Source organism: Sander lucioperca, chromosome 1, assembly GCF_008315115.2.
Source record: "Sander lucioperca isolate FBNREF2018 chromosome 1, SLUC_FBN_1.2, whole genome shotgun sequence".
NCBI classification, from domain to species: domain Eukaryota; kingdom Metazoa; phylum Chordata; class Actinopteri; order Perciformes; family Percidae; genus Sander; species Sander lucioperca.
Window position 1 is genome coordinate 14,198,886 of NC_050173.1, and position 14,462 is coordinate 14,213,347.

The 14,462-nt window shown below is 40.1% G+C and overlaps 7 non-coding genes across 7 annotated transcripts; 6 read left to right on the plus strand and 1 right to left on the minus strand.

Annotated features, from left to right (window-relative positions):
• The first annotated feature begins 224 nt into the window (after positions 1-224).
• On the plus strand, positions 225-296 carry trnaw-cca. Its single transcript has one exon. It is a non-coding gene; the product is annotated as a tRNA-Trp (tRNA).
• Positions 297-1,493: 1,197 nt separating this feature from the next.
• On the plus strand, positions 1,494-1,565 carry trnaw-cca. Its single transcript has one exon. It is a non-coding gene; the product is annotated as a tRNA-Trp (tRNA).
• A 1,841-nt stretch (positions 1,566-3,406) lies between these two features.
• trnaw-cca lies at positions 3,407-3,478 on the plus strand. The gene has a single exon. It is a non-coding gene; the product is annotated as a tRNA-Trp (tRNA).
• Positions 3,479-4,676: 1,198 nt separating this feature from the next.
• Positions 4,677-4,748, plus strand: trnaw-cca. The gene has a single exon. It is a non-coding gene; the product is annotated as a tRNA-Trp (tRNA).
• A 3,861-nt stretch (positions 4,749-8,609) lies between these two features.
• trnaw-cca lies at positions 8,610-8,681 on the plus strand. The gene has a single exon. It is a non-coding gene; the product is annotated as a tRNA-Trp (tRNA).
• A 1,112-nt stretch (positions 8,682-9,793) lies between these two features.
• Positions 9,794-9,865, plus strand: trnaw-cca. The gene has a single exon. It is a non-coding gene; the product is annotated as a tRNA-Trp (tRNA).
• Positions 9,866-12,562: 2,697 nt separating this feature from the next.
• On the minus strand, positions 12,563-12,634 carry trnaw-cca. The gene has a single exon. It is a non-coding gene; the product is annotated as a tRNA-Trp (tRNA).
• Positions 12,635-14,462: the final 1,828 nt, after the last annotated feature.

Here is a 14,462-nt window from a genome sequence, read left to right on the forward strand (position 1 = left end):
TGCTCTACCAACTGAGCTAACTGGCCACGATCAGCTACTCTTTGGTCTTCTAGTAGATAACTCCGGCCCTACCTGAACACTGTTATATTTGTGGCTTTGGATTTTGACCTCATCATTGTTCACATAAACCCATGGTGTCATAGAGTCACAGTTGTAGAGTGTGTTGTGCTGTACTCTTGTCACAACTGTGAGTTTCCCAGGAGACCTGGAAGAGCTTTCTGTGTGACTTTGTGGCGCAATGGTAGCGCGTCTGACTCCAGATCAGAAGGTTGCGTGTTCAAATCACGTCAGGGTCAAAGGTTTTCACACCTATTTCATGACATTACGATTACAGCGTCTGGTGCCTTCCACTTGTTGTCAGAACCTAAATACAGCTGTTTATGTGACTGGATTGTGTGTATTGTTACATTGCTAGGAAAAGCCAACATTGGGAATTTCTTACCTGAGGTCCTTTTCTAACCAGGAGTTATTTTACTAAACTATCTTATTGTCATCTGGTGGATGGATGAAATGCGTCTATTACAGCAGTTTCAAACAATGTGAATACGTGGAGCTCCATCAGACCAACTGTTAGCTATACTTTATAATATATGCAAGCCAACACACATTACAGTCTATAGTACTCCACAGTGCTGTTGAGACAGGTCTGGCAATGCGAGAGAACGAAAGAGAGGCTACGATGGCTGAAGTTGCCCACGGCCAGTGGTGTAGTCTACGTGATACGCAGGTATACGCAGTATACCCACTAAGAAAGCTCCAGGATTTCCATATACCCACTTAAAAATGCCCAATGACACGCAACAACAAACTTTTTTTATTATATTTATGATATATTTTCAATTGTCATCCATGTTTTCCTTCTTCACATAGGCTAAATAAAGGTATTTCCGCCATAAATTGGTGCATAAAAGTGTATCAGAATACAGGAAATGAAATCGTTGATGCTCAAAACTTCCCTGGGGGAGGACACCCTGACCCCCCACTATGATATGCAAATTCAGATTCTGGCCAATATTTATATACAGTACAGCATACCTACTACAATACATTAGACTACACCACTGCCCACGGCGGGTCTGTGGTCACAGTCTTAATGGTAATGCTAATATTCGCATTATAATGTCACTACACTTTCCGCCTTTTTTTAATAGATAGGATAGATATAAAAGGGGAGAGAGAGGACCAAGACATGCAGGAAACTGTCACAGGCCGGATTCGACTAGACCTTCTGCATCAAGGAATAAACCTCTTTAGGCCTATATGTGCGCCTGCTCTACCAACTGAGCTAACTGGCCACGATCAGCTACTCTTTGGTCTTCTAGTAGATAACTCCTGCCCTGCCTGAACGCTGTTATATTTGTGTCTCTGGATTTTGACCTCATCATTGTTCACATAAACCCATGGTGTCAGAGAGTCACAGTCATAGAGTGTGTTGTGCTGTACTCTTGTCACAACTGTGAGTTTCCCAGGAGACCTAGGTGAGCTCACTGTGTGACCTTGTGGCGCAACGGTAGCGCGTCTGACTCCAGATCAGAAGGTTGCGTGTTCAAATCACGTCAGGGTCAAAGGTTTTCACACCCATTTCATGATATTACAATTACACAGTCTGTTCCCTTCAACTTGTTGTCAGAATCTAAATACAGCTGTTTATGTGACTGTATTGTGTGTATTGTTACATTGCTAGGAAAAAGCCAACACTGGGGTTTTCTTACCCAAGGTCCTTTTCTAACCAGGAGTCATTTGACTAAACTGTCTTATTGTCATCTGGTGTATAGATGAAATGCCTCTATTACAGCAATTCCAAACAATGTGAATATGTGGAGCTCCATCAGACCAACTGTTAGCTATACTTTATAATATATGCAAGCCAACACACATTACAGTCTATAGTACTCCACAGTGCTGTTGAGATAGGTCTGGCAATGCGAGACTAAAGTCTATATACAGTATAACTGTATCGGCCGATACGCAAGTTCAGGTATCAGAATCGGTATCGCGAAGCAAAACAGGGTATCGGGCCATCTCTAATTTTAATTCCCAGAAATCCTCTGCAATGATGGCAGTAAACTGACTTTGGTCACCAACATGGTTTTATAGCAAAACATAAGGACAGAGGAAGCTAAGGATCTAAGGTTGGTAAGTCTAAATTTACCTGGACACAGCTATTGATTGTGTTTCCTGCCAATACACTGACAATGTGTAGTAATGTACAGAAATCTGGCACAGTATATGCTCACCTCTGTCTCCCCTGATTTGAATCTCTGTCAAGTTAAGTCTGCTCTCCACTGAGTCCATCTCAACCATCTTTGAAACCAATCAGGGAGGAAAAACACAACTCTGGTCAGGGTGGACTTTACTCTACTGTGTAGAGCCTCCTCCTGCACAATACAGGTTTCACTTAAGCAGCATATTGACAGGTCAAAAGGGAAGACAAGTCCCCCAACCCCTCTGCCTGATGATCCTGTTTACAGACTTTGGGAAAAATCTGTTTTTTGCAGCAATGTGCAGTGAAGCAGAAGAAATGATTGAGAATGAAAGAGAGGCTACGATGGCTGAAGTTGCCCACGGCCAGTGGTGTAGTCTACGTGATACGCAGGTATACGCAGTATACCCACTAAGAAAGCTCCAGGATTTCCATATACCCACTTAAAAATGCCCAATGACATGCAACAACATACTTTTTTTATTATATTTTTGATATATTTTCAATTGTCATCCATGTTTTCCTTCTTCACATAGGCTAAATAAAGGTATTTCCGCCATAAATTGGTGCATAAAAGTGTATCAGAATACAGGAAATGAAATCGTTGATGCTCAAAACTTCCCTGGGGGAGGACACCCTGACCCCCCACTATGATATGCCCCCCCCCCCCAAATTCAGATTCTGGCCAATATTTATATACAGTACAGTATACCTACTACAATACATTAGACTACACCACTGCCCACGGCGGGTCTGCGGTCACAGTCTTAATGGTAAGGCTAATATTCACATTATAATGTCACTACACTTTCCGCCTTTTTTTAATAGATAGATAGATAGATAGATAGATAGATAGATAGGAGAGCTCAGATATGAAAGGGGAGAGAGAGGAGCAAGACAAGTAGGAAACCGTCACAGGCCAGACTCGACTAGACCTTCTGCGTCGAGGAATAAACCTCTTTAGGCCTATATGTGCGCCTGCTCTACCAACTGAGCTAACTGGCCACGATCAGCTACTCTTTGGTCTTCTAGTAGATAACTCCGGCCCTACCTGAACACTGTTATATTTGTGGCTTTGGATTTTGACCTCATCATTGTTCACATAAACCCATGGTGTCATAGAGTCACAGTCGTAGAGTGTGTTGTGCGGTACTCTTGTCACAACTGTGAGTTTCCCAGGAGACCTAGAAGAGCTTTCTGTGTGACTTTGTGGCGCAATGGTAGGGCGTCTGACTCCAGATCAGAAGGTTACGTGTTCAAATCACGTCAGGGTCAAAGGTTTTCACACCCATTTCATGAAGTTACAATTACAGTATCTGGTTGTTGTCAGAATCTAAATACAGCTGTTTATGTGACTGGATTGTGTGTATTGTTACATTTCTTGGAAAATGCCAACATTGGGAATATCTTACCTGAAGTCCTTTTCTAACCAGGAGTCATTTTACTAAACTGTCTTATTGTCATCTGGTGTATGGATGAAATGCCTCTATTACAGCAATTCCAAACAATGTGAATACGTGGAGCTCCATCAGACCAACTGTTAGCTATACTTTATAATATATGCAAGCCAACACACATTACAGTCTATAGTACTCCACAGTGCTGTTGAGACAGGTCTGGCAATGCGAGAGAACGAAAGAGAGGCTACGATGGCTGAAGTTGCCCATGGCCAGTGGTGTAGTCTACGTGATACGCAGGTATACGCAGTATACCCACTAAGAAAGCTCCAGGATTTCCATATACCCACTTAAAAATGCCCAATGACACGCAACAACATACTTTTTTTATTATATTTTTGATATATTTTCAATTGTCATCCATGTTTTCCTTCTTCACATAGGCTAAATAAAGGTATTTCCGCCATAAATTGGTGCATAAAAGTGTATCAGAATACAGGAAATGAAATCGTTGATGCTCAAAACTTCCCTGGGGGAGGACACCCTGACCCCCCACTATGATATGCCCCCCCCCCCAAATTCAGATTCTGGCCAATATTTATATACAGTACAGCATACCTACTACAATACATTAGACTACTCCACTGCCCACGGCGGGTCTGTGGTCACAGTCTTAATGGTAATGCTAATATTCACATTATAATGTCACTACACTTTCCGCCTTTTTTTAATAGATAGGATAGATATAAAAGGGGAGAGAGAGGACCAAGACATGCAGGAAACTGTCACAGGCCGGATTTGACTAGACCTTCTGCATCAAGGAATAAACCTCTTTAGGCCTATATGTGCGCCTGCTCTACCAACTGAGCTAACTGGCCACGATCAGCTACTCTTTGGTCTTCTAGTAGATAACTCCGGCCCTGCCTGAACACTGTTATATTTGTGGCTCTGGATTTTGACCTCATCATTGTTCACATAAACCCATGGTGTCAGAGAGTCACAGTCATAGAGTGTGTTGTGCTGTACTCTTGTCACAACTGTGAGTTTCCCAGGAGACCTAGTTGAGCTCACTGTGGGACCTTGTGACGCAACGGTAGCGCGTCTGACTCCAGATCAGAAGGTTGCGTGTTCAAATCACGTCAGGGTCAAAGGTTTTCACACCCATTTCATGATATTACAATTACACAGTCTGTTCCCTTCAACTTGTTGTCAGAATCTAAATATAGCTGTTTATGTGTGTGTATTGTTACATTGCTAGGAAAAAGCCAACACTGGGGTTTTCTTACCCAAGGTCCTTTTCTAACCAGGAGTCATTTGACTAAACTGTCTTATTGTCATCTGGTGTATAGATGAAATGCCTCTATTACAGCAATTCCAAACAATGTGAATATGTGGAGCTCCATCAGACCAACTGTTAGCTATACTTTATAATATATGCAAGCCAACACACATTACAGTCTATAGTACTCCACAGTGCTGTTGAGATAGGTCTGGCAATGCGAGACTACAGTCTATATACAGTATAACTGTATCTGCCGATACGCAAGTTCAGGTATCAGAATCGGTATCGCGAAGCAAAACAGGGTATCGGGCCATCTCTAATTTTAATTCCCAGAAATCCTCTGCAATGATGGCAGTAAACTGACTTTGGTCACCAACATGGTTTTATAGCAAAACATAAGGACAGAGGAAGCTAAGGATCTAAGGTTGGTAAGTCTAAATTTACCTGGACACAGCTATTGATTGTGTTTCCTGTCAATACACTGACAATGTGTAATAATGTACAGAAATCTGGCACAGTATATGCTCACCTCTGTCTCCCCTGATTTGAATCTCTGTCAAGTTAAGTCTGCTCTCCACTGAGTCCATCTCAACCATCTTTGAAACCAATCAGGGAGGAAAACACAACTCTGGTCAGGGTGGACTTTACTCTACTGTGTAGAGCCTCCTCCTACACAATACAGGTTTCACTTAAGCAGCATATTGACAGGTCAAAAGGGAAGACAAGTCCCCCAACCCCTCTGCCTGATGATCCTGTTTACAGACTTTGGGAAAAATCTGTTTATTGCAACAATGTGCAGTGAAGCAGAAGAAATGATTGAGAATGAAAGAGAGGCTACGATGGCTGAAGTTGCCCACGGCCAGTGGTGTAGTCTACGTGATACGCAGGTATACGCAGTATACCCACTAAGAAAGCTCCAGGATTTCCATATACCCACTTAAAAATGCCCAATGACATGCAACAACATACTTTCTTTATTATATTTTTGATATATTTTGAATTGTCATCTGTGTTTTCCTTCTTCGCATAGGCTAAATAAAGGTATTTCCGCCGTAAATTGGTGCATAAAAGTGTATCAGAATACAGGAAATGAAGTCGTTGATGCTCAAAACTTCCCTGGGGGAGGACACCCTGACCCCCAACTATGATATGCCCCCCCTCCCCCAAATTCAGATTCTGGCCAATATTTATATACAGTACAGTATACCTACTACAATACATTAGACTACACCACTGCCCACGGCGGGTCTGTGGTCACAGTCTTAATGGTAATGCTAATATTCACAGTAATTATAATGTCACTACACTGGAATTACAGTAGGACCTACTGAACATAGGATTTCTCTGTTCGCAGATGATGTGATCTTATTTATTTTGAATCTAAACACATCAATAAGGATCACTCTGGAAATCATCCAGTTATTTAGTGAAATTTCAGGTTACAAGCTCAATAAAACCAAGTCTTTTATTTTATTGTTAAATGAACATGAAAGAGCAAACACAATCCCAGATGTTATACAGTTTAATGTTGTGACACAATTTGAGTACTTGGGGATACAGATTTTACCAAGTTTAGAAAAAATAGTTGAGGTAAATTATAATCTTTTAGTAACAGGAATGCAAAATTCAGTTGATAGATGGATGCCGCTGCCAATATCTATAATTGGGAGAATTAATATTTTAAAAATGAACATTCTTCCAAAGCTACTATATATGTTTCAGAATATTCCCCTTTCACCCCCGTTTGGTTTTTTCTCACAGATGAAAAAAATGTTTATACGTTTTCTCTGGAACAATAAAAGGGCAAGACTTTGTTTGTCTTTACTGTACTTGCCTTATGAACGTGGAGGTTTGAAATGTCCTAATTTTAAGCTGTACTATTGGGCTGCGCAGCTAAGGTCTATTATGTTTTATTATACTAATCACTCACCACATTGGATAGAAATGGAATCACAAGGATTAAACTTACCTCTTCCCTCTTATATATACTCAAATACAATAAGAAAACTATTAAGAGAAATTAAAAATCCAATTCTTAAAAACATGATAAAAGTATGGAGTGATGTGAAGACACTTTTGAAAGATTCACATTGTCTGTCTCAAATTAGGCCATTATGGGGCAACCAATTTTTTCCACCAGGCAGGGCAGACGCAACATTTAAGTTATGGAAAACTAAGGGACTGAGAATGGTTCGAGATGTGTATTTGCCAGAATCTGACATACTTATGACCTTCCAAGAATTACAAGATAAATTTCATTTAGATAAAAAACATTTCTTTAAATATCTCCAACTCAGGAGTTTTATAAGAGCAAGTCAAAACAATATATTTACGAAACCCACCACTTCAGACTTGGAAGAATTGTTGTTGAAAGATAGTCAAAAGAAAGGCATTATTTCTCAGTTTTATAATCTGATTATGTCTTACGTTCATGAAAGTTCTCATGATAGATTTAGAGCTTGGAAGGATGATTTGTCAATGCAACTTTCAGAGGAAGACTGGCAGGATGCATGCACTTTAGTCCAAACAACATCAATAAATACTCGTCTTAAAGTTATTCAATTTAAATGGTTAATGCGAACATATGTGACACCAGTGGCGCTCTGTCGATATAATGGAAACATTCCTGATGTGTGCTCAAAGTGTGAACAATGTGAGGAACACTGGTTCACTGTATGTGGCATTGTACAAAAAGTACACTCTTTTGGGAAGAAGTAAGAGACATTATTCAAAATATTATTTCCAAACAAATAATATTAGAGCCAAAATTGTTTTTATTGGGCTTATATCCAGAGAAGCATAAGTATACAAAAAATGAACGTACATTTATAGACCTTAGTCTGCTTAACGCCAAAAGATGTATAGCTTTATTTTGGAAAAAAACATGTAGACCAAGAGGCACTTTATGGTTACGGCAGATGCTGTCTGCTCTGCCACTAGAGAGGATTACATATGTGCTAAAAAGCAAACAGGGACTTTTTGAGAATATCTGGAATACTTTTATTGATTATGTCAAAGATTTGGATTTAACAGATGACAATGACTGAGATGTGTGGACACTGCAGTTCACTTCTGTACAACAATTTGTATCACCTGATTTGTATAATTCATATATTTTATTTTAGTTTATATTTTTATTTTAAAAATAAGTGATAAATATTTATAGATTGTTGCTTTGTAAAGAGATGTTTTTCTGATAGGCATTGTGGTTGTTTGTCTTGTGTTTGTGTATGCATAAAACTCAATAAATATATTCTGGCAAAAACAAAATTATAATGTCACTACACTGACATGACCCAAAAGGCCCTGGGTGGATGTACCAGCTGATGGATGCTGATGTGGTATGACAACTAATGTAACAGAAGTTTTTTGTCAAACAATCAAAGTTTCACAAATCGCAATAACTAGAGATGGGAGTTGATCAGCTACTTCTATTTAATTTTTTTTTCAAGATTTTTCCGCCTTTTTTTAATAGATAGATAGATAGATAGATAGATAGATAGATAGATAGATAGATAGATAGGACAGCTTAGATATAAAAGGGGAGAGAGAGGACCAAGACATGCAGGAAACTGTCACAGGCCGGACTCGACTAACGGATTTTGACCTCATCATTGTTCACATAAACCCATGGTGTCATAGAGTCACAGACAGTCATAGAGTGTGTTGTGCTGTACTCTTGTCACAACTGTGAGTTTCCCAGGAGACCTAGGTAAACTCTCTGTGTGACCTTGTGGCGCAAAGGTAGCGCGTCTGACTCCAGATCAGAAGGTTGCGTGTTCAAATCACGTCAGGGTCAAAGATTTCCACACCAATTTCATGATATTACAATTACACGGTCTGGTCCCTTCAACTTGTTGTCAGAATCTAAATACAGCTGTTTATGTGACAGGATTGTGTGTATTGTTACATTGCTAGGAAAAAGCCAACATTGGGAATTTTTTACCTGTGGTCCTTTTCTAACCAGGAGTCATTTGACTAAACTGTCTTATTGTCATCTGGTGTATGGATGAAATGCCTCTATTACAGAAATTCCTAACAATGTGAATATGTGGAGCTCCATCAGACCAACTGTTAGCTATACTTTATAATATATGCAAGCCAACACACATTACAGTCTATAGTACTCCACAGTGCTGTTGAGATAGGTCTGCCAATGCGAGACTAAAGTCTATATACAGTATAACTGTATCGGCCGATACGCAAGTTCAGGGATCAGAATCGGTTTTTATTATATTTTTGATATATTTTCAATTGTCATCCATGTTTTCCTTCTTCACATAGGCTAAATAAAGGTATTTCCACCGTAAATTGGTGCATAAAAGTGTATCAGAATACAGGAAATGAAATCGTTGATGCTCAAAACTTCCCTGGGGGAGGACACCCTGACCCCCCACTATGATATGCCCCCCCCCCAAATTCAGATTCTGGCCAATATTTATATACAGTACAGCATACCTAATACAATACATTAGACTACACCACTGCCCACGGCGGGTCTGTGGTCACAGTCTTAATGGTAATGCTAATATTCACATTATAATGTCACTACACTTTCCGCCTTTTTTTAATAGATAGATATAAAAGGGGAGAGAGAGGACCAAGACATGCAGGAAACTGTCACAGGCTGGACTCGACTAGACCTTCTGCATCGAGGAATAAACCTCTTTAGGCCTATATGTGCACCTGCTCTACCAACTGAGCTAACTGGCCACGATCAGCTACTCTTTGGTCTTCTAGTAGATAACTCCGGCCCTGCCTGAACACTGTTATATTTGTGGCTCTGGATTTTGACCTCATCATTGTTCACATAAACCCATGGTGTCAGAGAGTCACAGTCATAGAGTGTGTTGTGCTGTACTCTTGTCACAACTGTGAGTTTCCCAGGAGACCTAGGTAAATTCTCCGTGTGACCTTGTGGCGCAACGGTAGCGCGTCTGACTCCAGATCAGAAGGTTGCGTGTTCAAATCACGTCAGGGTCAAAGGTTTTCACACCTATTTCATGAAGTTACAATTACAGTGTCTGGTCCCATCTGGTTGTTGTCAGAATCTAAATACAGGTGTTTATGTGATTGGATTGTGTGTACTGTTACATTGCTTGGAAAATACCAACATTGGGAATTTCTTACCTGTGGTCCTTTTCTAACCAGGAGTCATTTTACTAAACTGTCTTATTGTCATCTGGTGTATGGATGAAATGCCTCTATTACAGCAATTCCAAACAATGTGAATACGTGGAGCTCCATCAGACCAACTGTTAGCTATACTTTATAATATATGCAAGCCAACACACATTACAGTCTATAGTACTCCACAGTGCTGTTGAGATAGGTCTGGCAATGCAGGACTACAGTCTATATACAGTATAACCAGGGTTCAAAATTAGCACCATCTACCAGCCAAATACTGGTAAAATATGCAAGTGGCTGATAGATTTGCTTTACTCACCAGCCAAAAACATTACGGTAATCTATTGAGTGGCTTGTTAAATTTGAACATTCACTAGCCATTTGGCTGGTGGATGAAAACGTTAATTTTGAACCCTGAGTATAACTGTATCGGCCGATACGCAAGTTCAGGTATCAGAATCGGTATCGGGAAGCAAAAAATGGTATCGGACCATCTCTAATTTTAATTCCCAGAAATCCTCTGCAATGATGGCAGTAAACTGACTTTGGTCACCAACATGGTTTTATAGCAAAACATAAGGACAGAGGAAGCTAAGGATCTAAGGTTGGTAAGTCTAAATTTACCTGGACACAGCTATTGATTGTGTTTCCTGTCAATACACTGACAATGTGTAATAATGTACAGAAATCTGGCACAGTATATGCTCACCTTTGTCTCCCCTGATTTGAAACTCTGTCAAGTTAAGTCTGCTCTCCACTGAGTCCATCTCAACCATCTTTGAAACCAATCAGGGAGGAAAAACACAACTCTGGTCAGGGTGGACTTTACTCTACTGTGTAGAGCCTCCTCCTGCACAATACAGGTTTCACTTAAGCAGCATATTGACAGGTCAAAAGGGAAGACAAGTCCCCCAACCCCTCTGCCTGATGATCCTGTTTACAGACTTTGGGAAAAATCTGTTTTTTGCAGCAATGTGCAGTGAAGCAGAAGAAATGATTGAGAATGAAAGAGAGGCTACGATGGCTGAAGTTGCCCAGGGCCAGTGGTGTAGTCTACGTGATACGCAGGTATACGCAGTATACCCACTAAGAAAGCTCCAGGATTTCCATATACCCATTTAAAAATGCCCAATGACATGCAACAACATACTTTTTTTATTATATTTTTGATATATTTTCAATTGTCATCCATGTTTTCCTTCTTCACATAGGCTAAATAAAGGTATTTCCACCGTAAATTGGTGCATAAAAGTGTATCAGAATACAGGAAATGAAATCGTTGATGCTCAAAACTTCCCTGGGGGAGGACACCCTGACCCCCCACTATGATATCCCCCCCCCAAATTCAGATTCTGTCCAATATTTATATACAGTACAGCATACCTACTACAATACATTAGACTACACCACTGCCCACGGCGGGTCTGTGGTCACAGTCTTAATGGTAAGGCTAATATTCACATTATAATGTCACTACACTTTCTGCCTTTTTTTAATAGATAGGATAGATAGATAGATAGATAGATAGATAGATAGATAGATAGATAGATAGATAGATAGGACAGCTCAGATATAAAAGGGGAGAGAGAGGACCAAGACATGCAGGAAACTGTCACAGGCCGGACTCGACTAGACCTTCTGCGTCAAGGAATAAACCTCTTTAGGACTATATGTGCGCCTGCTCTACCAACTGAGCTAACTGGCCACGATCAGCTACTCTTTGGTCTTCTAGTAGATACCTCCGGCCCTGCCTGAACACTGTTATATTTGTGGCTCTGGATTTTGACCTCATCATTGTTCACATAAACCCATGGTGTCAGAGAGTCACAGTCGTAGAGTGTGTTGTGCTGTACTCTTGTCACAACTGTGAGTTTCCCAGGAGACCTAAGTGAGCTTTCTGTGGGACCTTGTGGGGCAACGGTAGCATGTCTGACTCCAGATCAGAAGTTTGCATGTTCAAGTCATGTCAGGGTCAAAGGTTTTCACACCCATTTCATGACATTACTATTACAGTGTCTGGTCCTTTCCAGTTGTTCTCAGAATCTAAATACAGCTGCTTATATGACTTGTTACATTGCTAGGAAAAAGCCAACATGGGGAATTTCTTCCTTTTCTAACCAGGAGTCATTTTATTAAACTGTCTTAATTGTCATCTGGTGTATGGATGAAATGCCTCTATTACAGCAGTTTCAAACAATGTGAATACGTGGAGCTCCATCAGACCAACTGTTAGCTATACTTTATAATATATGCAAGCCAACACACATTACAGTCTATAGTACTCCACAGTGCTGTTGAGATAGGTCTGGCAATGCGAGACTACTGTCTATATACAGCATAACTAAGCTATAAAGTGAAATAAAAAACTCAATGACAGTTTACATTATTAGTTTGAAAAACAGCTGAGGTTTGTCGCAATATGCCTTTGCGGTGTGTTACATATTACTTGTCATGTTGCACAGGACAATCATTGTATGTTTATGTACATTCGGCATCAATGTAGTTAGTCATACTGAACGTAACGTCCAGTCCTTTGCAGTTGAAAAGATATGACCCCGACGTGATTTGAACACGCAACCTTCTGATCTGGAGTCAGACGCGCTACCGTTGCGCCACGAGGTCCTCTATTGCTAATACGGCCATAAAAAAAACTTATAAGAAGAGAAGGATAGAATAGTGTGTAGCGTTTTTACTGTGTGTTTGTATCCCACCGTTTGGATCACTAATTACACATCAGATAATCATGGCGAATATGCGATGCATGAAGGACATTCTTAACGCTCCCTCCCTACCACAGGAGTCTCGTGGCTGACTGAACAATACTATGTTATGCGCATACTGTTTCTTCTTCCTTCCTAATGAAAATTTCTCACTCATTTTGGCCTGCGTCAGCACCATGGACAGCCGCCAGCACAACAGCTGGCTCACGGGCTCAATGAGCTGCGTACTGAACGCGCATGTGCGCATGACGCAGTTTTTTTTAAGTTGCCATTCACACGAATACATTGGACGGGGCAGTTAGCTGCTCATCTAAAGCTTGAAATGTGTTCATACTCAGTTACTCACTATACTTTACTATTCACTTTCCTATATTTAGTATTTAGTATTTTTTGAGTCAATGCTTTATGTCCTTGAAGAGACGAATGCTGGGAAAGGTTTTTCACACTATTAATTCATCCATATTACAAATAATGATGGCTGAATTCCATTTCGGTGCTTCCGTTGCAGAATCCTGGTATTTACATATTGGCTACCACTGTCACACTGCCGTGGCTCACAGGGGAATTTCACTAGAACTGCGCCATTGTTAATGTTAGTAAGGTCTGTGCTTTTCCTACTATAATGAGTCAAAATGTCTGATGAGAAATGTGAAAGTCTGGGGCCCAATCCAGTGGGTTCTGTTAAGTTACAGCTGTTCACTAGTTTCTAATAAACTGATACATACCCAGCCCATTGGTAGCGATTTTGGGGGCCACTAGTGTCCTCTCCTCCGTCAATAAATTTGAAAGAAGAGCCATTCAGTTTGGGATGGTGATTGCAAAAAAGTTGATTTTACGTGTATGGAAAATGGATTCTGTGCCTTCATATAATTTGTGGCTGGGAGAATTGTCAAATACTTTACATCTGGAAAGATTGAGATTCTATAATGAAGATAGAGGAGACAAGTTTGATAAAACATGGGACCCGATACAGAATTACCTTAAAAATGTGAGCTCCTAGGCATTGGCTATTGTATAAAACCTCACTGTGCAAATGAGTAGGTGATTTTGTGATTTTGTATTTTGTCAAATTCATTTATTTGTCACTACTGTTAGATGTTTTTGTTTGTAGTACCCATTCTAACTATGACCATGGGATATTGTTGTAATCCAAGATGTGCTGTGTTCTGTATGTTATGTTCTTTTTTAGGTTTTTTTTTTTTTTTTTCCCCTCTCTCCTTTCTTTACTCTTTTTTTTGAAAATCATTAAACATATTTCTAAAAAAATAAATAAATAAACTGATACATGTTCTCATTTTGTTGCTGGAGATTCCTGAACGGACTGATTTGCTGTGTTGATGTCATGATGACATGACTTGAGTTCCAGTGTTCAGTAGTCTCACAGCAAAATGCATAACATAGCCATTGTTTGTAGCTTCAATGTGCTCCTTTGTTCCTGTTCTCAGTTTTCAGCAAACACATCAGAGCCTCAGTGTTTTTCCCCCGTCTCCTCCCCTTGTCAGGGCTGAAGTGAAGCCAATCCCTTTCTAACTTTTGATTAATTAAATGATAAATCACTCCCTGCAGCGGCTTCACAGTAAAAGTCTGGTCATGTTGTGAATTGTTTTTTTATGCCGGTTAGATTTTTGTTTTGGTAAATTGGTGTTACTGCACCCAGCTGTAACTAATGCAAAAACACCGCCAGAAATGACTGCCATATGGATACACTCGACAAATGTTTACATAAAACC